Source organism: Aulonocara sp. 'chitande type north' Nkhata Bay, linkage group LG22 (genome assembly GCF_057382095.1).
Source record: "Aulonocara sp. 'chitande type north' Nkhata Bay isolate Kocher_YH1m ecotype deep benthic linkage group LG22, A_spYH_male_GT1.1, whole genome shotgun sequence".
Classification (NCBI taxonomy): domain Eukaryota; kingdom Metazoa; phylum Chordata; class Actinopteri; order Cichliformes; family Cichlidae; genus Aulonocara; species Aulonocara sp. 'chitande type north' Nkhata Bay.
In genome coordinates this window covers 34,295,963-34,321,418 of record NC_141364.1, presented here as the reverse complement: position 1 = coordinate 34,321,418, position 25,456 = coordinate 34,295,963, and the positions used below count along the sequence as shown (strand labels likewise).

Sequence of the window (25,456 nt, the reverse complement as noted above, 5' to 3'; positions counted from 1 at the left end):
AAGAAAGTTGTGTTTTCAAAATTGGAGTTGAAGTTATTTTTCCTTCCAATAGTGTTAACATGCTGCACAGGACAGGAACAAGATTTTTATCATTTTCATTGTAAGTGGGCTAAAGCAGTTAATTAAAAGTAGTCTAACATAAATGCTGTAATTAGATTACTTTAATAAACATGTAACTTGGATGGATTGGATGCTGGCGTGACCACAGTGCACACGTCTGCTGTTGCTCACAGTGGTCCAAGGGGACGCTCAGGGAGCTTGTGTTCGCTCAGACACGTGAAACATTAGAGGGAACGTTGCTCCTGAGCTGCTGGAAGCATTATATTTACTGCTGGCAAATAGAAGAAGTGGCTGATCTGAGGAAGTCCTACCAGTGGCTGGACAAAGCTGAAAGACAACACAGAGGCACTAATCATAGCAGCACAAGAACAAGCTCAAAGAACAAGATCTATAGAGCCTGAGGTCTACCACACCAGGCAAAGATGCCCCCGAGACAATCCAGCACATAATGGCAAGACACAAGATGCTAGCAGGCAGGTTATAGAATGAACACCATAACCAAGTGGCCGGCATAATATATAGGGACATCTGTGCCGAGTATGGCCTGCAAGTCCAAGCGCAAAATGTCCCCCTAGGGTGGTGGAGAATGACCAAGCTAAGATCCTGTGGTACTTCCAGATACAGGCGGACAAACTGGTGATGGCTAACCAACATCATAGTGATAGAAATACCAAGTGACAGCAACTCTAGTGATTCATTTGACATTGGAATCCTTCCTAAGCATCGACTTTAATTGACATTTGTTACTTTTAAAGCAACTGTATTTCCCAGCTCTATCTCTCTACCAAACCTGACTCTACTCTTCCTCCACCCTCCCTCATCCTCTGTCTAGCTGAACTTAATTCTTGGTTCTCCTCCAACTTTCTTAAACTCAACAGCAATAAATCGGAACTTCTTCTGGTTGGCACTAAACGACTGCTATCCAGAATTAACAATTTCTCTCTCACCATCAATAACTCGCTGGTCCCTATCTCTCCCTCTGTGAAAAGCTTGGGTGTCATTCTCGATAGCACATTATCCTTTAACTCACATATCAATAATATTACACGTGCAGCATATTTCCAACTCCGTAACATTAATCACCTCCGCCCCTTCCTCACACCTCACGCCACTGCCATTCTCATCCATAATCTTGTTATCTCTAGAATTGACTACTGCAACTCATTATTATTTGGCCTCACACAAAAATCTATCAACAAGCTCCAACGTGTCCAGAACTCTGCTGCCCGTATTATTACTAGGACTTCTTCTACCCACCACATCTCCCCAATCCTGAAGCAACTTCACTGGCTCCCGGTCAAATTTCGCATCCATTTTAAAATAATTCTGTATACATTCAAGGCTATTCACTCTCTCTCTCCACCGTACCTCTCTGACTTATTACAGATGAAGCTCCCATCCCGCTGCCTCAGATCTTCATCTTCTCTTTCTCTCTCTGTTCCCTCTGCTCGTCTGATCACAATGGGAGGGAGGGCCTTTAGTTGCTCTGCCCCTCGACTTTGGAATTCCCTACCCCTGGACCTCAGAAATATTAGTTCATTCTCTCTTTTTAAGTCCACCCTCAAAACTCATCTGTTTAAAATTGCCTATTCTTAAATTTCTGTATGTTTTAACTTTTATCTTCTATTTTTATCATTGTGTATATTTCCAGTTTTTATCTGTTGTACAGTGTCCTTGGGTGCTTTGAAAGGCGCTATTTAAATAAAATGTATTATTATTATTATTATTATTAAAAAAGTTGTCTGATAGTTGTGCTAACATTGCTATCATGGCCTTCAATGCAGAGATTCAGCGTGTTGAGAACTCACATAAAATTGCATAAACAGGGCAGTCGTCAGCCTCCTAAAATGCTTGTGACGAAGTGGTAGGCTTGAACTTATCTACCACTTGTCCCTTAAACATATTGATAATTTATCCCATGTTATTTTACAGTTGGCCATAATGCTTTAGTTTAGGCACTGCTGGTGTAACTTTGCTCTACATACCATCCTGGGTTTGTTTGTGGCAGCACAGTTTACATCCATGCATATGCTCTTAGAGCTAATACTACTCAACCTTCAGGTGATTTAAATGTTCTTGTGTTGACAGGTAAATGTCTGGTAAATTATGTTAGCTTATGTTGCTTTGTTTATACTTACCTTTGGTTGTCCCTTTGTTCTGGTCATATACTCAAAACAGGTGTGTGGGAGGGGCTGACCCATCACTTCCTGTTTATATAGGGTCACCATATCATTGACCGCCTCACTGGGTGCAACCAAACGAAGGGTTTTTCCTTTTGTATAGTATTGTTTGTTTTTTAAGTAGCCTTTGAGTTTATGCAGTGTTGTACCTTTCAGACCATTTAGCTGTGTGAATGGGTTTGTCAATGGGGTGAATAATCTTATTCCTGTTTCTTTGTTTAGGTTGCATTGTTTGGGGTAACCTATTTCTTAATGGTAGAGACTAATGAGGTTCAGGTGTGTGTAAAACTGTATAAAACCAGTAAGATTTTGACAACTGGGGTTGTTGTAAGATGCCAGGAAATAAAGTACCAGTCTGCTGATGCCATCTACTTATCGCTTTCCTTACTTGCTCTAAAGTGCCTCGCAATGTTCAAAATATACTTCATTTTACTCAAATCATTCATGAAACTCCACATCAGAGTAAAAATAAATACAGACCATGAAGAATGAATCTCCAGGCAGATTGTCAGCTGAGCTGATCTTCTTAGCTTGGACCAGATATTCAAACTTTATATTTTGTACTCCTGTATATGCCATTCACCTGTTAAAACCATCCTGTAGTCTTTAGGCTTTGTATTGTTTAAACTATTTTAAGTTTGTATGTTTAGATTATATTTGAACTCAAACAGAGTTGAAAATGTTTTATTAATCAGTGCATTTTTCTTCGTAGCCGAGCAACATTTGATGATGATTTCTCTACTGCATCCAGTTATCAAATGCAGCTTTGTCTTGTATAAAAATGTGAGTCAAGAGTCAAATGGCTTTATTGTGATTTCAACCACATACAGTGGTACAGTACACAGCAAGAAAAGACGGCGTAAATCAACACAGGACGACAGAAAGTGCACGTGTGCAACCCCAGAAAGAACAGAACGATGTAAGCACACAACAGTGCAACAGGAAAGTGCAACAATGACAGTGGGTTGTGCAAAAAGACTGAGCATTGTGCAAAAGGTACTTGAGGTAATGAAATGTATGAAGGTACGTGTGTGTGTGTGTGTGTTCCTGTCTAGCTATCTTTGTGAGGACCGAAATCTGCATTCTACTATACTTGTGAGAACCAGCAGTCGCTTGTGAGGACACACAACCCGGTCCTCACATTTTTGAAGGCATTTGAAGGCATTTTTGAGGCTCAAAATGGGGTTTTAGTGTCAGGGTTACAATTAGGTTATGGTTAGGTTTAGGGTCAGGGGCTAGGGAAACCATTATGTCAATGAGGGTCCTCACTAAGATAGCTGAACGGGGTTGTGTGTGTGTGTGTGTCTCAGACCAGTGTCTGAGTGTTCAGGAGACTGATGGCCTGTTTCGTAGTCTGGCCCGAATGCTCTGGTACCTCTTGCCAGAAGGCAGCAGGCTGAAGCCTTAAATGGTTTAAGTCAAGTCAACTAATTGAGGTTAAGAGTCTGAAGAGAGTGTGAAAGTAAAAATGAAAAAAACCTGGTTTAATATAATTACAAGAATTACAAACTGGAGCTCTGGAGTGACGCTGACTCTTCTCGCTGTGCTGTAAGGCCATCTGACTATATGCTTGAAGTGATCTACAGGAATTAAGGACAAACACTACTTCACTAGAAGCAAAAGCCTTGTGAAAGCTGTGATAAGTGTCAAACCAAGTCTTTTGTACAAACCACAGTTACACTGATCACTAACCAAAACCCACATGTCACTGACTCTTAGTCTTAAAATGGTTAACAGATCATTTACAGTTGTATGAATCGTCCCTGTCAAGTTGTGATCAGACAGAATTCTGTCCAAGGTTTGAATATTCAGTCCTGCAAAAAGTTCATTTAAAACTATTAAGAACGTAGTAGAAGCACCTGTGGTATAAATGTGAAACCCCTCAGTAATTTTCATTACTTGACATCAAAGTACCTGAGATGAACCTGGTAATAATTTCACATTTCTGCATTGTCTCGTTCTCAAATGTTCACATTCAGCAGATTTTCAGAAAACTTGACCTCTGAGCTTTACCTTGAGGCTGCGCTAACTGAGATTCGAACTCATCCAAGGCTTTAGTAGATCCACCTGTGGTGTCGATTTCAAAATCCGATGTCACCTTGTTCTCCAGTCATTACACTCACAACTTGGAGGGTTGCCCACCCTGCACGGTGAGGAGGATCCCCGCCAAAAGGAAAGCAGTGAGGAAAAACCCAAGATGTTATATTTCTGGTAGACAGAGTAACTTTTGAAGTCACAAATTTATTACATCACAGTATATTGACATTCAAGTTCAGATGACCTAATTCTCTATGATACAGCCAGATTAACATCCTTCTTTTCATCAGTGGTTTACTTTAATAGTTTTCACTGTTGTTGCTGCAGTCTGTGAAAACAAGAGCATTGCTGTGGAAATCCAACCTTACTTAATGTTCTGCACACACGTGAAACAATGAATCGAGTAAATGATGGCTTATGTGAAACAAAGACACGATTAGAAAACAGTATTCAGGTTTCTGCATAAAGCATTTGTTACATACTTGTGTGCACATGCATAACTTGCATTCTAATGTAGCTATAGAAAGTGACGCAAAAATGACTAAAGTCCAATATATGTGCTGTATTTAGGCCAGTGTTGCGTATATATGCAGTAGTAGTGTGTTAGCCCACCTCACACGAGTGCAGAATAAAGCCGGAGCAGCGTTTCCTGCCCTGTCGGCATGTACCAGGCGGGCCTACTGTACCAGCAGCCAACCGCCATCGAAAAAGAGCGAGGAGAAAAAAACTTGGAGTTTGTAATAAGGGCGAGGCTTATTTCGCGCAGTTCCTGCTCTGCTCTCTAATTCCCCACAGCGTTCAGTCGGAGAGCTGCAATTGTGTCGTCTGTAATGTGTCTGAGCTGCTTCTTTCCAGCGTTTGTTTTCGCTTCCACGTTGAAGTTTTCAGCGTCCAGAGCAAACACTGACACAGTCGCTCACACCGTTAGCTCACCCTGCACTCAGTCCGCTCCGCGCGCATAGACCTCGCCTGATTTGCACTGGCGCGGGTCATTTCAGGTTAAACCCTGGCGCTGTGTCCCGTTCACTTTAACCGACGGAGATCAACGCTGGTTCCAGTTGAGGCGGAATGCACACCCACTGGGACTCCGAGTGATATTTGGACACGGGCTTCGTCTTGCATATGCGGTATGTTTGTTTTAGAGGGTGGGGTTGGGGGTATTTTTGACAGCAGTCTTGCTATTAACAGCAGCCTCTCCAGAAACTAGCTGTGCGCCACTGTGGTAGCTAAATCGCGGTGCGTCGCGCTTCCTAAGCTAATGTTCATATTAATTTTTAACATAGCCGCAAATGTGTTTATGTCCTATGAAGGGACGGCGTATAACGAACTTCATTCACAATTCGTGCAATTCAAGTGCCGTGCTAATCGTGGGATTGTTGGTTCGTGGACAAACGTGACTTGGACCTCAGCAGAAGTGTCGGGTTCTGTGTAGCAGTTCGGTGCGCAGTTCTTTTTGAAACAGCAACGTTTCATAACACATATTTAAACATAACAGCGATCTGACCCTGCTCTCCGCGTCCACGGCGGTGTGTGTTGTCGGAGTGAGGCAGCAGGAATAAAAGAAGAATTTCGCTAAAAGTTAAAGTTTTTTTCCGTTCCCGGCGTGTTTTACCGTCGCCGAATTGCACACTTGCTTGTAATAATGCAGAAACTTTCATCCGCGTTTTTTCATAGTTGGCTAATGTCAACAGAAAGCGAGAGGCCGTGCAGTTGTCAGATATTCGGCTCGAGGTTCTGTCAGGAAAACAGAACAGCGCGTACCCCGGAATGGCTTTGATAAAGACTTGAGGGAGTTGCTTTCGGGCCCAAGTTATCGTTTCCCTCATAGCTCAGAGTATCCCACGAGCAGTGAGCACGGCTCGGTTTACTTCTGTCACTTGACTTAAATACATGTATGTCACCTACATTTCCGCCTTAACCTTTGCTTTCGGTTTAACAACAGGAACTTTCACTCAAGTGTCCAGCTAACATCTGGCGTGTAAAACAAGCAGACCCTTCCACAGTGCATTAGCGACTTTAGTGTTTGGGATTACATAGAGTCGGCGGCGCTGGATGATTGGCTCTAGTGGACAGAGTCGATCCCAAGTGTTAAGCTATTTACAAACAAGCGTCACCTGTCCTACGTGCCTCGTCGTAGTGCGATATTCGTTTAACAAGCTGTAGTGATACTTTCACGCACTGTTGGGGGGGCTAACGCGTGCGAGGCTGAGCGAGACAGCTGATTGTGGGAATTTGTGTTCTTTTGTTTTTGTTTCGTTTTTGCCTTGATGCTGTGATGAGAGGCTTTATGTGTTGCACAGCACTTACTATATGACTGCAGCTGCTGTTCCAAGTGAACAGTAACAGCATTAATCCAGGTGAAAACGTTGCCCTCTGTGCCCAAAACATCGAAAGATCATTTCAATTATAGAATTCAGAATTAACAGACATTTTCAAGCACCGTACGTTTTATTTCAAAAAGGGAGAAATTAAAGGAAGCAGTGGTTTTGAATGAATGGTATTTAAGGTCTTTGCAACTTTTTGCAAGAGCGTGTGAGGACAGTATTCACTTGTGACATCAGTATATCTAATCTGCACTGTTTGCAGCAGAACCAGCTGCAGCAAATAGATGTAATGTGTTGGTTGGCTGTTGTTAAGCATTTGTGTGCGTTGAAACCTGTTTGAATGTATTTAAGGTGGAGCCTTGACAGTCGTCAGTTTTGTCCCCTAATAAAGAAAAGCTGAGGCGCCGCAAAGTAGGTTTCTGACAAGTCCGTTAATAAAATTCTGAGAGATCAAAGGTATTGTGCAGATTTCATTTCTAAGAAGCTTCTATCAGCTGTTCCATTATTCACAAGGGGTCGTGGCAGCAAATAGCTCTGCATATTTGATTTGGCAGATCATTATACCCGATGCCCTTCCTGATGCGATGCCAGGGACCTCTTGCATGTTAGACAACTGTGTAAACCATTACACTATTTTGCTGCTGTGCTCAGTGACTGTGTACATTCCTGTTTGTAGAGTCTACATGTTTCTGGGTCACACTCGTGTTTATCAACCAGGGTAAGAATCCAGATGAATTCAGAAGGTGCAATTTCAGAGTTCCTAGTCTGAATAGGGTTTCTTACTTGGAAAGTCAGAGCAACACTACCAACAATCCGAGATGGTGGCAGTGAACATAAACAGTAATAAAACGGAAACTTTGAAACTGTCCTGCCACTTTTTCTATTTGTGACTCACTAAATAAGCCTACTGACCAGGCTCTATCATGAATGTACTTCAGCAGTACGAGTCTTGTGCTGTGATGCTTGACAGCTCTACCTTACTAAGAAGCTTTCTTTTGAATGCACAAACTCGGGACTGAAAACACTTCCAATTTCCGAGGTACCTGACGCAGTCTCTTGTTTGTCCATTATTAACAATGAGCAATAACATTACAGACCAGCCAACGATGCCCCTGTGATGAGTTCACACAGCAAGACTGCGTGAACTCATCTGTGTATGCAGTTAATGGGCATGCTAATGCAAACAAGGCACATTTGAACCACAAATACTATTTGAATTTAATGGGAACGATTTGACTTTTTTACTACCGAAGACCTCAAACTGCTCCCCAATGACTGCGCGTAGCTGTGGCAGACTGGCTAGCTTTACCTGACAGTTTGCACTCGACCTCCTTTACTAATTATCACATAAAGAAGTTCCACACAGGGCTTATTGAAGCTGTAGTCGCCTCTGGTTTTATCCTTTTACTCTTTTAATGTTTGCACAGTGCCAATAAATCGAATCAGTGTCACACTATCTCACAGTATATTTGCTTGAAGTTGGTAGTGCATTCTTTTATTTGTGTTTGCAAACAGCTTTGCTAGGTGCCACTTTCCATTGCCACCAGATCATCGTATCTCACCAGGCACCGGTAAGAATGAGAGGGAAATGGACGTTTTAGAGCAGCGGTCCCCAACCCCCGGGCCACGGCCCGGTACCGGTCTGTGAGTCGTTTGGTCCCGGGCTGTGAGAGTTGAGGCTCGGGTGTGAAATTTATGGTTTTCAGGGTTTTTATTGTTAACTCAGCTTCCCTGGGTCTTTCCCGTGTTGTAGTTGTGCGTCTTATTTTGAAAGAAATGTTTACACGTTACCATAGCGACCAGAGAGCATTAAGGAGCAGAGAGGAGGACGTTACGCTCAATGTTGTTGGTGCACTTCAGGAGGACGCTGCTAACAAAATTCAAATTCAAATTCAAATTTTATTTGTCACGTACACAGTCATACACAGTACGATATGTAGTGAAATGCTTGGACAACTGCTCGTGACCTAAAGAAAACAAAAAAGGAAAAGGCTATGAATAAGATAGGAAATAAATATGAAAAATTAAAAAGGGTAAATTTAACTAGGAAGGAATAAAATATAAATTAAGGTTAAAAATGAAATAACTGTACAACACAAATTAGAATGAAGGGTAAATTTAACTGGGAAGAATAAGATAAAATATATAAATTAAAGTTGAAAATAAAATAACTGTACAACAAAATACACAATATAGAACTATATAAGAATGTATGAAGAAATCTAAATATAAATAAATATATACACAATAACAGCAGCTGTACAAGTATTAACCGGAAATGAAGAATATAGTGACCAGTGTTGTGCAAAAAAACAATGTGTGCAAAAACAAAGTCCAGAAAGTCCAGTGTGTGTGTAAGAACCATATGTGTGGGTCAGTACTGTGTGGTGGTGTGATTGAGAGACCGTATCGCCTGCGGGAAGAAGCTCCTCCTCAGTCTCTCTGTGTTGGTCTTCAGGGAGCGGAATCGCTTTCCTGACCTCAGCAGAGAGAACAGTCTGTTGTTGGGATGGCTGAGGTCCTTCACGATCTTCCTGGCCTTGGTCCAGCACCGCCTGCTGTAGATTGAGTGCAGGTCAGGGAGCTCGGAGCGGATGGTGCGCTCAGCTGACCGCACAACCCTCTGTAGAGCTCGTCTGTCCTGCATGGTGCTGTTCCCGAACCAGGTTAAGATGTTTCCCGTCAGGATGCTCTCTATGGTGCACGAGTAAAAGTTCCTGAGCACCTTGGAGGGCAGTTGGAAGTCTCTCAAGCGTCTGAGGTGGTAGAGACGCTGTCGGGCCTTTTTCACCACGGTGTTGATGTGACAGGACCATGACAGGTCCTGCGTGATGTGAACTCCGAGGTATTTGAAGCTGTCCACTCTCTCCACTGGGCACTCGTTGATGACGGGGGTCCGGTAGTTCCTCTCCTGCTTAGTGCTGAAGTCCACTATCAGCTCCTTTGTCTTACTGACGTTTAGAAGGAGGTTGTTCCTCTGGCACCAGTTCTCCAGATTCCTAATCTCCTTCAGGTAGGCCGTCTCGTTGTTATCAGAGATCAGGCCCACCACGACGGTGTCGTCAGCAAACTTGATGATGGTGGTGGAGCTGGTAGTGGCCACACAGTCATATGTGTACAAAGAGTACAGCAGGGGGCTCAGAACACACCCCTGGGGGGCTCCAGTACTGAGAGTGGTGGAGGCTGAGACATGTCCGCCCATCCTTACTGCCTGTGGTCTGCCAGTTAGGAAGTTGGAGATCCACTGACACATAGATGAGCTGAGTCCCAGATGCTCCAGCTTGGTGGTGAGTGTGGAGGGAATTATGGTGTTAAATGCAGAGCTGTAGTCTATGAAGAGCATTTTAACATAATTCCCCCTTCTAGTGTCCAAGTGAGTGAGTGATGTGTGGAGGAGATGAGAGATGGCATCGTCTGTGGAACGATTTGGACGGTAAGCCAACTGTAGTGGGTCCAGTGTGTCTGGTAGTGAAGAAATGATGAAGTCTCTGACCAGGCGTTCAAAGCACTTCATCACTACTGAGGTGAGGGCTACAGGGCGATAGTCATTGAGAGAAGCAGGGTGGGGTTTCTTCGGGACAGGAACAATGATGGACTCTTTGAAGCATGTGGGGATCACCGACTGAGATAAAGAGATGTTGAATATCTCAGTGAACACAGGAGCTAGCTGGTATGCGCAGTCTCTTAGGATACGACCTGGGATGCCGTCTGGTCCTGCTGCTTTCCTGGTGTTCACTCTTTTGAAGGCTCTCCTTACTTCATGCTCGGAGATGACGAGCACGTTTCCGGTGCTGGCAGTATCTTCCTGTCTGCAGCCGTTAGCGCCGCTAACACTAGCATTGTTGGAGACCTTAGCTGCATCCTCGAAGCGAGCATAGAAAGTGTTCAGCTCGTCTGCCAGAGTCACGGCCGCGTTCGTCATACCGGTTGTTGGTGCTTTATAGTCCGTTATTGTCCTTAGTCCCCGCCACAGGCTCCTAGAGTCACTCTGTTGGAGTTGTGACTCTAGTTTCCTCCCGTAGCGCTGCTTCGCCTCTTTCACCGCCCTCCGCACGTTATATGACGCGGCTTTGTACGGGTCCATGTCCCCCGTCATGAGTCCCGTGTTGTAGGCAGCGGTGCGGGATCTCAGAGCGTCGCGGATGGTTTTATCCACCCACGGCTTCTGGTTGGGAAACGTTGTGATAGTCTTTGTCTCCACGGTATCATCCGCTAGTTTCCCGATGAATCCCACAACCGCTTCCGTAAACACGTTGACGTCATCGTCGGAGCTGTTTCTGAACATGCCCCAGTCTGCGTCATCGAGTGCGTCCTGTAACGCGGCCACCGATTGATCCGTCCAGCGCGCGAACTTCCTCTGAACCGGAACTTCCTGTTTCAGCCTTTGTTTGTATTTTGGCATGAGGAAGATGGCGGCGTGATCAGATTTGCCAAACGGGGGGCGGGATTGTGCCTTGTAGCCGTCCTTGACCGTAGTGTAGCAGTGGTCCAGTGTCCTTTCACCCCTGGTGGGGCAGGTGATGTGTTGATAAAAGTTCGGCGCTGCGCGTTTGAGGTTGGCGCTATTAAAGTCCCCCGTCACAATAAGCGCAGCGTCCCGGTGTTGTGTCTGGTGCTGTGTGAGTGCCTCATGCAGCTCGCATAAGGCGGTGACCGTGTCCGTTGTGGTGGAATATAAACGGCACTTACAATGACCGATGTAAATTCCCGAGGTAGATAAAAAGGACGACACATGATGGACAGTAGTTCCAGATTTGGTGTGCAGGAGCGTGTGAGAGGAACAACGTTCGCACTGTTGCACCAGTTGTTGTTCACCATTAAACACACGCCGCCTCCCCTTGACTTCCCCGAGTCCCGTGTCCTGTCCATGCGGTGAACCGAGAAGAACTCGGCCGGCTGGATGGCGTGGTCCGGCACCGCTGGGTTCAGCCATGTCTCGGTGAAGCAGAGGAGATTGCAGTCCCGAATGTCTCTCTGGAACTTTATCCTGGCCCTGAGGTCGTCAAGCTTGTTCTCCAGTGACTGGACGTTGGCGAGCAGGATGCTAGGCAGAGGTGTGCGGTGTGCACGAGCTCTCAGCCTGTTCCTGACGCCGGCTCGCTTCCCTCTAGGCCGCCGCCGCTTCCCTTTGTTCTCCCTCGAGATCTCACTCGGCCAGCTCGGATCCGGAGTTAAAAACTTCGAATTGTGAGTACATTGTATACCAATAGAAACAAGAGTGTCACTGTCATACCTAATGTACCCAATGGTGATGATTTTGCCGATTTAGAAACGCTGAAAACTAACTTAAAAAACAAAGACAAAGAAAAAGTGGTCGGAGCAGTCGTGACGGCAGCCGACCTCACCGGCGCCATCTTCCCAAAGTTACACAATTACACACTGAATTCACGTTTATTGTTATATTTACTAAATACCAGTTTGTGTCGTATCTTTTATTTTGTTGTATTTATCCGCCACACCTTAAACGCCGGTCTGTGAAAATATTGTCTGACATGAAACCGTCTGTGGAGCAACGAAGGTTGGGGGCCGCTGCTGTAGACAAAAAAGGACTGTTTGGTTAATTGAAACCCATTCTCATCCTAGTGTGCAGCTAAAACGCACACTTCTCTTGTTTCCTCTGCTGTGGCTTATGCTAGATTTATTGAGTGTGGTGTGTGCGAAGTCTTTGGATACTTTCAGTATCTTAGCTAACTCTTTTATTTCTTTTGTCTGGAAGCCTTATTATAATTTGTGTGCACATTCTTTTAATAACCATGCTGTGGTAGTCGTAATCATCATTTTTGCTCACAGAATGAGAAGTTTGGTTTGCCTGAACAAAGTCGTCTGGGTTGGAGTGAAATTCAGAGTCCATGGAAAAAAATAGAATTTCTTGGTATATGCTGTCAGGTATATTTCTTAGAAAGACAACTGGAATTTATACACTTTATACACTTCAAATCAGTCACTGAATTTGTGCAACACGTCAAATGATCGATGGCTCTAATCGCTGCATTATGGCTTTCATAGTTGCATAGCCACACCATGTGTGCAGTGACAGGGAGAATCTGTCAGTCTCTGCTACATCAGTTTTCACTGTTGTTATTTGATCCTGTGATGTTTGGGTATCACAGGATTTTAGACAGGCTACTGGTAGCCACTTTTAAAATGAGCTAGCTGCCTGCTGTCTGTTTATTACTGAACACAGTGATGTTCACAGAGGCAGCTGTTGTTATGGAGCTTCCTGTTTGGCTCTGGTAAGAGCTCGACCGTAGTCCAACAGAACCTTGCTTAGGCCCAAGCAGCTGGACCGTGGTATGCTGTGAGGGGAAACATAAAGTGTCCGTCCCGCCTATCAGGTCTTGCACTCGTGCTACAATCAGCTGATTTCAGTTGGCGTGTCAGAGGAGGGAAATTGCCATACAGGCTAAAGCATGGATTATTTTTATTGCACAAAAGGACACGATAAACAGTAAATGTCCTGCATCCGGGACAGAAACAACTGCACTGTGCTGCTAACACAACTTTGGTTCTCTGCAAGCATCTGCACAGACAGCATGCTAACGCTAAGCTAGCCAAGGACCCAGTGTGAAACCTGAGTGAATGCTGAACACGAGCAGCAGAGCCTGAACGTCAACAGGTAACAAACAGCCTCCTTTTCTACCTGTTCAGGTTCCTAAAGCAGAAGCACTGTGTCGATCACCTTTTTGTGCTGCTGTTCAGTTTCACGTTGTGCGATCAGCTTCGTATTCACTAAGATCTTAGAGACGTGTGTGTCCTCATTCGGGATTTGTGTTGGTGTGTGAGGGTGTAGCCTCTGGTTTATATTGTTAAATTATGAGTGTGTTTCACAGAGTAACATGAAAGTAACGTTACAAGTAGTGTAATGAATTACTTTTCCCTGGGAGTGATTACTGCATTACTTTTAAGTAAGTGTTGTGTGTAATATGTGTAATCGTGACAAATAGAAAGCAGCGTACCTCCACAAACACGCAGAGCATCAGATTCATGTGGATGAGTGGAATTTCCTCGTTGCTGCTTAGTGATGAGGGAGACTCTCAAAACGGAGCCAATGAGAATCAATAATTCATATAAATCAAATGATTGGAAAGCTTGAAAGTTCATTTTCACTCCAAAGTAAAGGTATAACTCATTTGATTTAAATATGATTTATTTTCTGTCAAAAGTGAAACAATGTACAGATAAATGTGCTGTGGAACATCACACCACAGAATTCTAAATATAAAAAATAGAAGTTGAATAAAATAAATAAATTCTGAGCAAAAACAAACAAAATGGAAAACTAAATTCTTTGGTCACTTCCAAATAAGTAATGTAGATATTAGCACATAATACTGCGGTCGGCAGGAAACCAGCCCGTCTGTCTCTGGACACGCTGGTTGTCTGTGTGTTGTTGCTGTGTGTTGTTGCTGTGTACTGGGCCACGTTGTGGATTTCCTCCAATACTTTGGCCTGACACTTGTGATATACACTTGTGTGAAGTGTTTTCAGCTGAGCGTTGTGTGCCTGGAGTCAAATGGTTTGACCACACAGAACCCCATAGTTACCAAAATAAGTTGGCTCCCGTTATCTTCACAAGTCTTTATTTTATAGTGCGCTGCGTCTGTCACGATGTGGCTGGAATGAGTTCTGTCGACTTTATTTCGACAGTCTATTTCTATCCGGTTGTTCAGTCTGACGTCACTAGCCGTGTCTGGGCCTAAACTCCGCTGCAGGTCCATATATCAAACGATCACTGTGGCATTACTGAGAGTTGAAAACTGTCTAAAGTCTTTCATCTTTAATAAAATGATCAGCGTTCTGCTCTACCAGGTGTAACAATTGAGTTTAACATCCAGGCATCCATGAAAACGGAATTTATGACATTTAACGGAGTTAGAAGTTAGCAGGAAGTTAGCTCGCTAGCTTCTATCTAAATACAATATAGCATGTCCTGACTGCGGGGTTTTGGAAACAAATTAAAACGTACAGCTCTGTTATCACTTCCAGCATAAATGAAGACAGAAAACTAAACAGCAGTGACGTTTGTAGGGTTACTGAAGTTGGGCTAGCTGGTATATAATGATGTGCTACGTGACCGCTAGCGACACAGCTATGTTAGCATAATATAAACAAGCTAACTTTTTTGCCACTCGATAAAAGTTAACGTGAGTGTTCTCGGTGGTCAGGAACAAATGTAATCGCATGGCAGGATGCTGTAAAAGGACCAAACTTCAGCCAGGAGAACAACTGAGATAATCCATCCACAATACGAGGTTAGTCATTCATATACTGCTGCATGGGCTGGGCTGTAGTTACATCCTAAGGTTTTAAAAACTGAGCTTAAATAAATGATTAGCGGTAATAAAAGCCGAGGGAGGTCAACAGTGATCACTGACTGTTTTAGGAGCTTTTTGAGATCAAATAGAAGAAAATACAAAACATTAAACATGTTAACAACACAAAAGCCATATTACACGCAGACTACTTTAGACCCGGAAGTAGGATTCGTCACGTCATCACTTAACGACCGGACAGAGGGAAAGTTATTTTGAAATGATTGCCATTTCATTGCCCTGTCCTACTAACTGGCCTTGAGGAGTCAGATGAGCTTGAGCATAGTAGAGATGATCCTGTGTGGTAAATCAGTCCTACCTAATCTCCCTGTGGTCCCACGTTGTTGCTGACACAGCCCTTAACCTGCTGTGTTGTGTTTTTTAAAAAAGGCTTTGGATCTCAGTTCTATCCACATGAATGCAGCTTTCCTACAGTTGTACTCGTCAGTGAGCTGATGCCTTAAATGTTCTTCAGGATAAACACGTTCACTAAGTTTTCGTGTGTCTGAGAGAAGCTGGTAAAATATGAACGCCTCAGTTCAGCAATGAACTTAGTGAGCAGCAGTAAGTGGCACAGTGACGTCTGAGCCCTTAGGTTTGTTGTCTCACTATTGGCTGCCCTTACTTATTGCCCTAAGTAGATGTGGGGTCTTGTTGAAGCTGAAGGCAAAACCTGCAACTGTACTCAAACATGCAGTGTTTTGTAGGTTGTAAACCCTTTAAACTAGTGGCAGCTCGTTAAAACACTTGAAAGTATGTGTCAGGATGCAAAGTGAAACAAACCTGATGAACTGTTTTATGTTTCTGTAGAGTTTCACACAGTTTCACTGGATGACTGAGTGAGTGCTTAATTGAGTGGCTGTACAAACCAGACAAAGCTCAGTAACAGCCTTTCTACAAGTTTGAACATTCTGCTCTTTTTATTGTACCTGATACTTCATATATCCCACAGACCACATCTGTCTGTGCTCTGATCAAAGCATTCATCCAGCTGATGGCTCAGATATGTTGTGTTTCATCACACTGGCTCTTTCTTTCAAATGCAACCTCTGCTGTTCTTGACCGTAGTTAAAGCTCAGCTTTACGCCTCAGGGACGTGCGATTGGGAAATCTTATCTTCAAAAGACAGCCGAAGTCTCGTCGCTGTGAACCCAACACGGGGTTCTATGAACGTGTTGTGGATTTCATTATTTCATGGCAGAACTGTTGTATTTTGCATTTTGCTATGGTCGGGATTGTTGTTCCTAACGTTTCCTCCCTGCTGCAACATCTTTGGCAGTTACTAAAAGTCTGACTAATGCAACAGTTTGTGTCCAAAATGCTATGATTATGTGTTCTTTTATGGAATTCAAATAGTGGTGTTGCCACTCTGCTCAGGAATGCTTGGACACAGCTGGAGCGTGCTGCAGCAGCTGTTTAGAAGATCAAATCTGTCAGTGTTTGCAGAGATGTAGAATAGAATAGAATAGAATAGAATTCAACTTTATTGTCATTGCACATGTCACAGGTCAGAGCGTTCTCACTCCCGAGGCGTAACATGTCAACGTTTTGTCACGTCCCGCGGCGTTCCTGAGGAACGCAAAAGGAGACCTTCGGCGTTCTTATGGTACGCGGCGGGTTATTGCTGGAATCCAGTGCAATGACGCTCCCGCGGTAATAGACGTTCCAGCCCTGTATTTCAGCCCTAAACCTAACCTTATCCCTAGCCCTGACCATAACCTTATTCCTGACCTTAACCAGGACTTTAATGATGTTAAATAGCGTGTTTCTAAGCGATTTGAAGAAAAAGAGCGAACATGTGTAGGTTCAGTCCAGACGGTTCTCATATTTCCTCTTTTTCCGAGGTCGTCATTTAGGAATGTGGTGGGTAGCCGAAAACGTAATATGGTGACGATTTGTCACCTAGCGTAAAATGTTACGCTTTGGGAGTGAGAACGGGTTGCACAGGTACAAGGCAACGAAATGCAGTTTGCATCCATCCAGAAAGTGCGTTAGCAATAATATATGTGAGTATATTACAGAAATGGGTCTATTATGGTATGTTATAATGTAGGGGAGAGCGGGGTAAGTTGTCACACTCTTCACACTGACTAACTTTTACTGAGCACCATACATCACAACGTAATAAATGTTTCACCAAATGAAAGACGGAAGTCTCGGGCACATATGATGTATTGATTACATTTTCATATCTTATCTCATTACGGAGTTGTAGACTGTTGAAAGGAGAATGTGCACTTGTGACAATTTGCCCCATCGGCAGGTAAGTTGTCACACTAGATTATCTTAAAATATGAACACAAATACTTAATTATGATTATTGATTTTAATTGTTAAATTCAAACCAAAACTGGAAATTTGAACAATTATGCCAAGAGAATTTGGAAAAAAACAATTATTTCAATCCAATACACATTTTAATCAAAACATTAAGTAGAAAGAAAACTTTAGTTTGAACTTTAAACTCAAATGTTCTCTGGCTTGCACATAAATCCATCATAACTGAATGGAATGCTGCAAATAACTTGCTTTACTTAACATGTTTATACTCTGAACAAAACAGATGCCTTATTTCTGATTAATCAGACTCAACTTCATAGTCACAATTCTGGCACACATAAATTGCCTGGCCTGAGGTGCAAGCATCATGGGCCCATTTGTTGCATTTTACGCATTTTACCCAGGTCTCTTTTGGACGACTGTTTGAAAATGGCTCCACACAGACAAGGCAGAAGCACTCTTCATCATCTGATGATGACTCTTGAATTATTTTTCTTCTTTTAGCTGCGTTGTTCTTCATAGGTCCAGATGTTTTCCCCCCTCGCGTCCCTCTCTTTTGAAACAGCTTTTTGCTAGATTCAGCCTTATTCTTTTCTTTTTCTAGTTGCTGCTTCACTGGCGTGTCGGTTAGAATTGCTGATTTGCGTCGTTTTCTTCCTTTGCTGGATGGTTTTCGGCGGCCAGCTTTTGGATATGGCTGGATGTCCTCTGGAGTTGGTAGTCCGCTGTCAGTAATTGCAGTGCGGTAATTTATGTCAAAATCCTTTGCTGTACTTGTGATTGATTTGTTCTGCATCTTTACCTGCCTGACTGCCTTTAACATAATGTCAGGTGGTGTTCTGCCACGCTCTGTCTTTCGTTGATAATTTCGAACCATCTTACTTTCTTCCTTCCTTCCTTAATTCCTGCCTCTCCTTCCTTTCTTCAAAAACCTTATTACAAATACAAATGAATTACAATATCACAATTTTTTGGAGCATTTATTTGTACTGGGGCAAGTCGTCACATGTGACAACTTGCCCCAAAGTTAATGAGACAACTTGCCCCAAACTGACATTTATGCTAATTTTGGCTAAATGTCAGGGTTAGCTCAACATAGCACATCAGCTGAAGTATCAAAAGACACGTTAATGTCTCCTCTATTTTGTGTAAAATAATAATCTGTAACATCTATACCTAACAAAGTTGTACTGAAGAAAATTTAAAGTGATTTATTTTTCCTTTTAGGTCAAAAAAATAAAAAAGATGTGCTCACCTCAGATTAGAGCAGTCTTGACCACATGTGAACAGGAGGTTGACTATAGAAGAAGAAGTCACACAAAGTGGCTATTTCATTTTTGAGATAGAGCCTCTAGTGTTGGAGTTATGAACAGTGTGACAATTTACCCCGCTCTCCCCTACACGGTATGAAGTATGTTGTGAATATTCTATAACTATAAGTATGTACAGGCTGTAGTGAGTACAAGCTATGTACAGGCTATAAATATGAAACTATACAGAAATATGAACTATGCAAGTTGTAAACAGTTGTAGGATTAAAAATTATCGTATGTACAGAATGATTATTTACACAGAACTATACAGTAGTGCAGTTAAGAGGTATATAAAGTGCTAGTGGTTGTGAGTGGTGGTTCAGTCCATGTTATTATTGTGTGTTTGAGGGTACAGTTGTCCATTGTGTGTGTGTGTGTGTAGGTGGTTGTGTGTGTGTGTATGTTCAGTCCTTGAGTTTAACGTGGGTCAGATGTCAGGAGTCTGACAGCTGTGGGGAAGAAGCTGTTCCGGTACCTGGTGGTCTTAGTCCGGAGGCTCCTGTAGCGCCTCCCAGAGGGCAGGAGGGTGAAGAGTCCATGTGAAGGGTGACTGGGGTCTTTGATGATTCTGCTTCCTGTAGATGTCCTTTATGGCAGGAACTCGTCATAAACACAAACCTTTGTGTTGCATTGGTCATTATCAGGGCATCAAGTAAACAAAATGTTTACCTTTGGAATATGGAATCTCACATAACATAGCAAAGGTTAAATGTAGTGTGTGAGTACGCAGCGTGACTTCAGGCACAGCTAGTGTCTGTTTGGATGCATGACATCAGTCCAGCAAACCTATCAGAGTGTTGCCACATCTGTAACGAGCTCTTTGTGTCACCTGCAGGTTTTCCAACAGTTAACTAAAGCTAACTCTTATGCTAAGCAATATTTAGCTGCTTTTCTTTCAGTACTTACTGCAAACCATGCTCAGCTGGATCCAAGCCTGAACTCTGATTGCTAAGTTAAAATGCTCCAACTAAACTTCTTTTCATAACAAGGATCACTGCAAAGGTCTGCTTGCTATAAAATGTCGAGGGGTAGAAATCCTGCCTGTGCTTTTATTGCCAATGGCGTGCAAAGCTGTCAGCTGATCAGCAAAGATCTCGTCTGTTCATTTGGGTGCTGCAGCTTCACTGGGACAAGTTCTGTTTTGTTTCTGTGATTTTCTTTTCTTGCTTGATAATTGCAAGAAACAGTACATTTAGTTTTTTTACACTCTTTTTATTACTACATAGGTCCATGTGTTATTTGAGCCTGACATATACTTCCCCTTCAGGGCTTCCCGTGGAAGCATTTCTACACTTTGGGGGGTAATTGGACAGTTTCTGTCTGCTGTGTTAACAAATAATGGGGGACTTCATTGAAATTAACCCAGAGGTTGTTGGTTTGAGTCCCTGTTCAGTTTAACATCAAAGGCTGAGTGATTTGATTAATGAACGGCTATTATTATTAGTAGTAGTAGTATAACACACACAAGGACTTTCTTATGTAAAATAATAATATGATTGTGCACAAAGTCAGATTGGTGTTGTTAAATTTTTTTAAACGAGTTTTCAATGAATTCCCCGACAGCCACATTAGCCGTCTGTCGTCATTAACATAGCAGACTGCAGTTATGTAAAAGATGACAGATAGCAGATGGAATATTGAGCTGTGCCATGCTGAGGCTGTGCAGAGCAGCGAGGGGACCACAGCTGGACTGAGGAGAGTCCAGAGTGTGGAGGACCAACCTGAGCTAATAGAAATACAGAGCAGCCCGGTCAGTGTGCTTCAGGCCCGAGGAGCAGAGGGGGCAGGTGGAGCAGCGTGAGGCTGCAGGCACGTAATAATCTTCACCCAGCAACTACTACGCTTACACTGATTTGTTCAAATGTGCTTTTTATATTGTTGTAGCCAGCTTTAGGTCAGTTTTAGCACTCAGTCAGTTTAGTCGTTCACACACACACGTTAGCGTTATGCTAATGCTGTCCTTCTGCAATAATAAAATAATGAGTTGATGGAGCCGTCCAACAGATGCACATGTCCGTGTGCCTTCCTGCAAAGGAAATCTGTGAATCCTACGAGGGACGGCGAGAAAGCATGAACATAATGAGACTGCTGTAATTTTGTGGGATTTTCCCGCATTACAAGTGCTACATTTGCAGGATTTGATTACATAATATTGGCGATGTAAGTCTCGCCCTGTACACGGTCTCGTTGTCTATAGAAAGTATTTGGTTGGCACTACTATAATGTGTGAATCTGTCATAGTGACGAGGAGGAATAAGTCTTGACAAACTGTGCTGGGTGGTGTGATCTGTGCCTGGCTGTACACACTGTACTCTGCAGCTGTCAGAAACAACTGCTCACATACAGACAACTGTCCAACCTGTGAAGTCATGAAAACATGCGCCCTCGTGTTGTCTCGGCTATCAAGTGTAGCAAGTTGAATTTTAATGGTGAAATGTGTCCTTTACACGTTATTTTTCAAGAAAGACAATCAGAAAATGAAATGTCGTAGTTAGACGTTACACTGCCACAGCTGGCGTGTGCAGTGATGCCACACGCTATCAAACGATCACTGCTGCGAGTGAGAAGAACGTCAGTATCATTTGTGCTCCGTGCTTAGAAATAATGTGCATTTGGCTGAGTATGCTCATTAAAAAAAACAATGTTAAGAGGTCTGGTACTCCGTGTACACGTGGGATTATGCTTAGAGCTCACACCTTGGCATTGCAAATTATAAGCTGTGAAAAACGTGGTGTTAAAATTGGCTTTAAGTGGCCTTTGATGGGAAGTCACTATTAAAGGAGAAGCTATGGTTAACATTAGGGCAACAGCATTAACATTTGCTGCCTACTTTTCAGTATTATCAGTCGCACCTGTCAGTCATTGCTAGTTGATAAACCATGTTAATGTAACCGGTAACTAGGTTGTTTGTTCTAGAGTATTCTGTTGCTTTGAAAGTCCCAGACTGAGGCTGAGAAGTCCACCAACAACTAGACTGAAGGCTGGCAGCACAGCACTGCCTGAGACAACCAGAAGTACTCCTTTGTTTGGGCACTAAGAGAATCTCAAAAAGTTACATTACTGTAGTTTTTGCACTACGTCAGACAGCTTGGATATCTGTGTAGAGAACATGCCTGATTAGTTTTGTCTTTTTGGTTCAACAAGCATTAAAGATGTACAGATTGTACTGTTGTCCTGATCCTATCCACTGCTCTATGTTTTACACAACCACAGCACTGTAGTGAGGCATAACAAAAGCAGTGCTGTCTGTGTGTCTCTGACTCCTCTTTGACACACAACGTCAGGTTTTGGCAACTCCCTGTAAACCTGCCTACAGGCTGCAATCACTTGTTCAGGGGTGTGTCTCAGAGGGGCCTCGTTCAAACTCATTGTGAGCTGTTGTAATAGAAGTGTAATTATTTCTTGGGCTGCAATGGTTCATTGAGTGACTTGATGCTTCATATGATGCATGAGTCTCACCATGTGAGTTGCATGCGTTTCACCCACATCTGCACCCAGACATGCTGGTGAAAAGTATCCAGGAGCAAAGCTTTGAATAAAGAGTGCGACGTTAAGCCCAAGCAGCTCCGCGTTTTCTCAACCGAATGTGTGATAGCACAGCAGCAGCTGTGAAGATGCTGTTGTAGTTTAACGTGGAGTCTTTTTAAAACCGCAAAAAGCAAAATGCCCAACCTTTACCAAGACGATGAGCTCGAGTGGTGTGAAGGGAAACTTTTTTTGTTCTCTTTTGCAACTATAATCAGCATTGAGGTCTTTACTGAGAACAGCTGCCAGGAGTCCTTAATCAAAGCGCCTGGTTAACAAGCTCCAGCGTGAAGGAAAGCTGCTCCCGTCTGCTGCCATTTGTTTTCAAATCATCCTGGAGACACAAAAGATTGCTTCTTTTAAAATAGGAACAGATTCCAAGAAGACAGACTAAAGGCTGGATATTAGGTATACCTCACTGCGCTATTTTTCAAGTTCAGAAAATATTTTCTTCAGAATAAAAATGATGTTTTTGGCACATAAACAGTGAAAGGATTTAATTCTGTAACTTTTATAAAGCATGTTTGTCTGAAACAGGTCTGTCCTCCTGTAAATGAGACATTGAGTCAGTATAAATAAAGGTTAAATGAAAAAAAACTGTAGATAAAATGTATGAAAACTATGAAAACCAATGAACAGTTTATTTCGCTTTTGAATGTTTAGTATTGCTCATTAATAAGACAAACGTATTATCAGATTAGTCGGTGTCATAATTGATATAATGCTCAGTTACTAAAGTTATTAATAGCTACGGGCCCATTTTGAACTAAAAGAACAGCAGTAAGTATTGATGAGCAGTGTCAGTGTGAGTAATACTGTATCAGTCCCTGTCTGTGAGTTTAACATTAGCCTCATCAGGACAGAATAACAGGCAGAAACCACCAAGCCTTTGGCAGCGTCCTATTTTTTATAGACACGCAGCTCAAACTTCAGGGCGTGACTGCTACTTCACCCTACTTTGGATCATATTTCCTTTTTTGTGCATTTATATTACTCCTGGTAAACTGATGCTCAGTAATATACAAGATTGAGCATCCAGAGGAGTCCTTCCATCATTAGTGTCCAAACTTTGCAGGTCACAGGCTGACTGAGTTCTTGACCCAGTTAAGTTGCATTAAATACACAAAAGTAGAAACGTCGTTATTGCATTTAAAGATGTGCAGAACAAGTCAGATAGATCCGAGACGTTGGTGCCGTTGGTAGTCAGTCAGCAGGAACATCTGTAATCGCATTTTGAATCTGTAGAACTACATTGGTTTGTATTTTTAGCAGATATTTCAGTAATACTATACGTTTTAATACTTTAATCCTTAACACATCAGCTTACCCAAAGGCATTATATAAAGGGTTAAATTATTCATTTACCAACCTGGAAACGTGGAGTGATAATCAGCTGGACGATGATGGAGACTGTTCAACAAAATTAAAGGAGCTCTTTGAATAAGAACACATCACATGTCAGTGGTAATGCTGGATATTGGTACTGATGCAGCCGGGATCATTTTCTGTCGTGTGATGGAGTTATAAATTACTAACAAACAGGGCGAAATTCAAAGACGCGCTTTGTGTGGCCCCCACGTGCTTGCGTGTTGTGGGGTTGGGGCATGCTCCTGATGAGATGACAGACGTGTCCTGGGGGACGGCCTCCCACCTGTGCTTGGGGTGAACCTGCTGTTGTCTGTGGAAAGCAGCGGGAGCCAGTGGAGGACCTGCACATTCTCAATACCAGTGCTGGGCAGTGCTCACAGGGCCAATGAGGAGGATGTCGGGCCCTCGGGACACCCTCAAGAAGTTTGACTATTTGGCCATATTCACGCTGCCGTACTGGTGGTCATTTTGTAGGGGTGTGGTTTCTGGAGCAAATACTGACCCCACTGGTGGGTTAAACAGCTTGTATGGCCCTGTGCAGCTCTCCTTGACTAACTGCCTGTCCCGTGGAAGCTCTTCCATGCTCTTGAGACTGTGCTGGGAGACGCAGCAAACCTTCTGACAATGGCACGGTCCTCAGCAGGACCAGGCCTCATGCTACCAGCAGTGACCCTAAAACTGAGCCGTCCAATCGTCAGTGTTCACAGCACAGACCGATAATTGGTCAGTCAGTGACACATGTCGGATTATAAGCTGGTCTCTTCCTTTCATACACAACACCCTCACAGCTACATGCTAACATGTCGTTCCTGTTAGAGCTCCTCACTGTAAGTGTGGACACAAACTCCCCCATAGTAAAGTGTAGGTGGACCAGCACACCAGTGTTCATAACAACAAACCTAACTGGGCACTAACCCTCGCCCAGCTGGAAGGACATTTCAAAAGTTAATAAGGGAAAGTCGCCGAAACAAGAGAGACGGCCACAAGCCGCAGCCTCAGTGAAAGCAATGTTATGAGCAAAGGATCAAAGCAGTAAAAATGAAAAAAGACCAAAGGGTTGAACTTATGCAAGTATCTGAACTTTGTTTTGTTAGATATCTGCATGTAAATCTCCCCTGCAGACATGATATAGTTCAGTTGTTTGACTGCAGTTTAGGGGAAATTGGAAGAATCTTGTTTTTTGGATATATGCTATTGGTTATACAAAAGAATGGTATCTGGGATTTTAGCATTGTTTTGTTGTATTTAATAGTGTATGGTGTTTGGGTTGGATAAACAAGGTAATCAAAGTGTATGAAAGCTTTAAAATAATGGGTTTAATGTCTGTTTCACATCAGAAATGTTGATTTCATTTACAGGAACTTGAAATGTTGTCATAGACAAGAGTTAACGAATGAAGAAACTTTACAGAGAACACGCTTTCAAAGAAACTACTGAAAAAGAAATCTGCTGAAGAGATATGAAAACTGTCTTTTTCGACTTCTTTTGTTGTTCAGTCTTTTTAGTGTGGAACTGGAAACTAACAATATTTCACGACTCTGGGCTCGTTGTTATTGGCTGTTATTTTATCCATTAAAAGAGATGACGTCATGTGTTTGGGCCTATATAAGCTGGGTTTCTTCCAGGATGGCAGTCCTCCTCCCAGCAGGCTAGGCTCTTTCAGGCACCCAACGGCGGTTGTCCTTATTCTTTGGATTTGGTTGTGTTGTAGACCTTTGTAATTTCAGTCACTTGTTGGTTAAAGATTTGCACCTAGTTTTCTTTCACTCTCTTCTCCCCCTCAAGTTAGGGTTAGTAATAGTGCTAATAATGCTAAAGTTGTTGCTGTCTGGATCTTTATGTCCTAAACAACACGAGCATAACACGAGTAACTGCTGTGGCTAATGTTAGCACCGGTCATATGTTGGTTTTGTTTCAGAAATAGTGATGTTTTAATAGTGTTTATAAAATGTCAAAACCTAGGTACGCCTGCTGTTAGTGTGCAGTGGTGCTGTGCAAAGTTGTGTGTCGGCTGGACGAGGCCAACACGACACTGTTGGTGTTGATACCGTTGCAAA

General features: G+C 43.0%; 1 protein-coding gene and 1 long non-coding RNA gene across 3 annotated transcripts in view; one reads left to right on the top strand and one right to left on the bottom strand.

Moving 5' to 3' along the window:
- Positions 1-3,034: 3,034 nt before the first annotated feature.
- LOC147304547 (uncharacterized) lies at positions 3,035-5,793 on the bottom strand. Its single transcript, XR_015126789.1, has 3 exons — positions 4,890-5,793; positions 4,254-4,383; positions 3,035-3,820 (listed from the first exon to the last, which is right to left on the bottom strand). It is a non-coding gene; the product is annotated as an uncharacterized LOC147304547 (long non-coding RNA).
- The window catches only part of thrb (thyroid hormone receptor beta), a 116,119-nt gene continuing 95,674 nt past the window's right edge, over positions 5,012-25,456 (top strand). Inside the window, exon 1 of one of the 2 annotated variants that reach the window (XM_086279248.1) lies at positions 5,012-5,404. The gene's annotated coding sequence lies outside the window, so the exon portion shown is untranslated. The remainder of the gene's footprint in view (positions 5,405-25,456) is intronic. The other variant, XM_086279249.1, reaches the window with a different exon arrangement.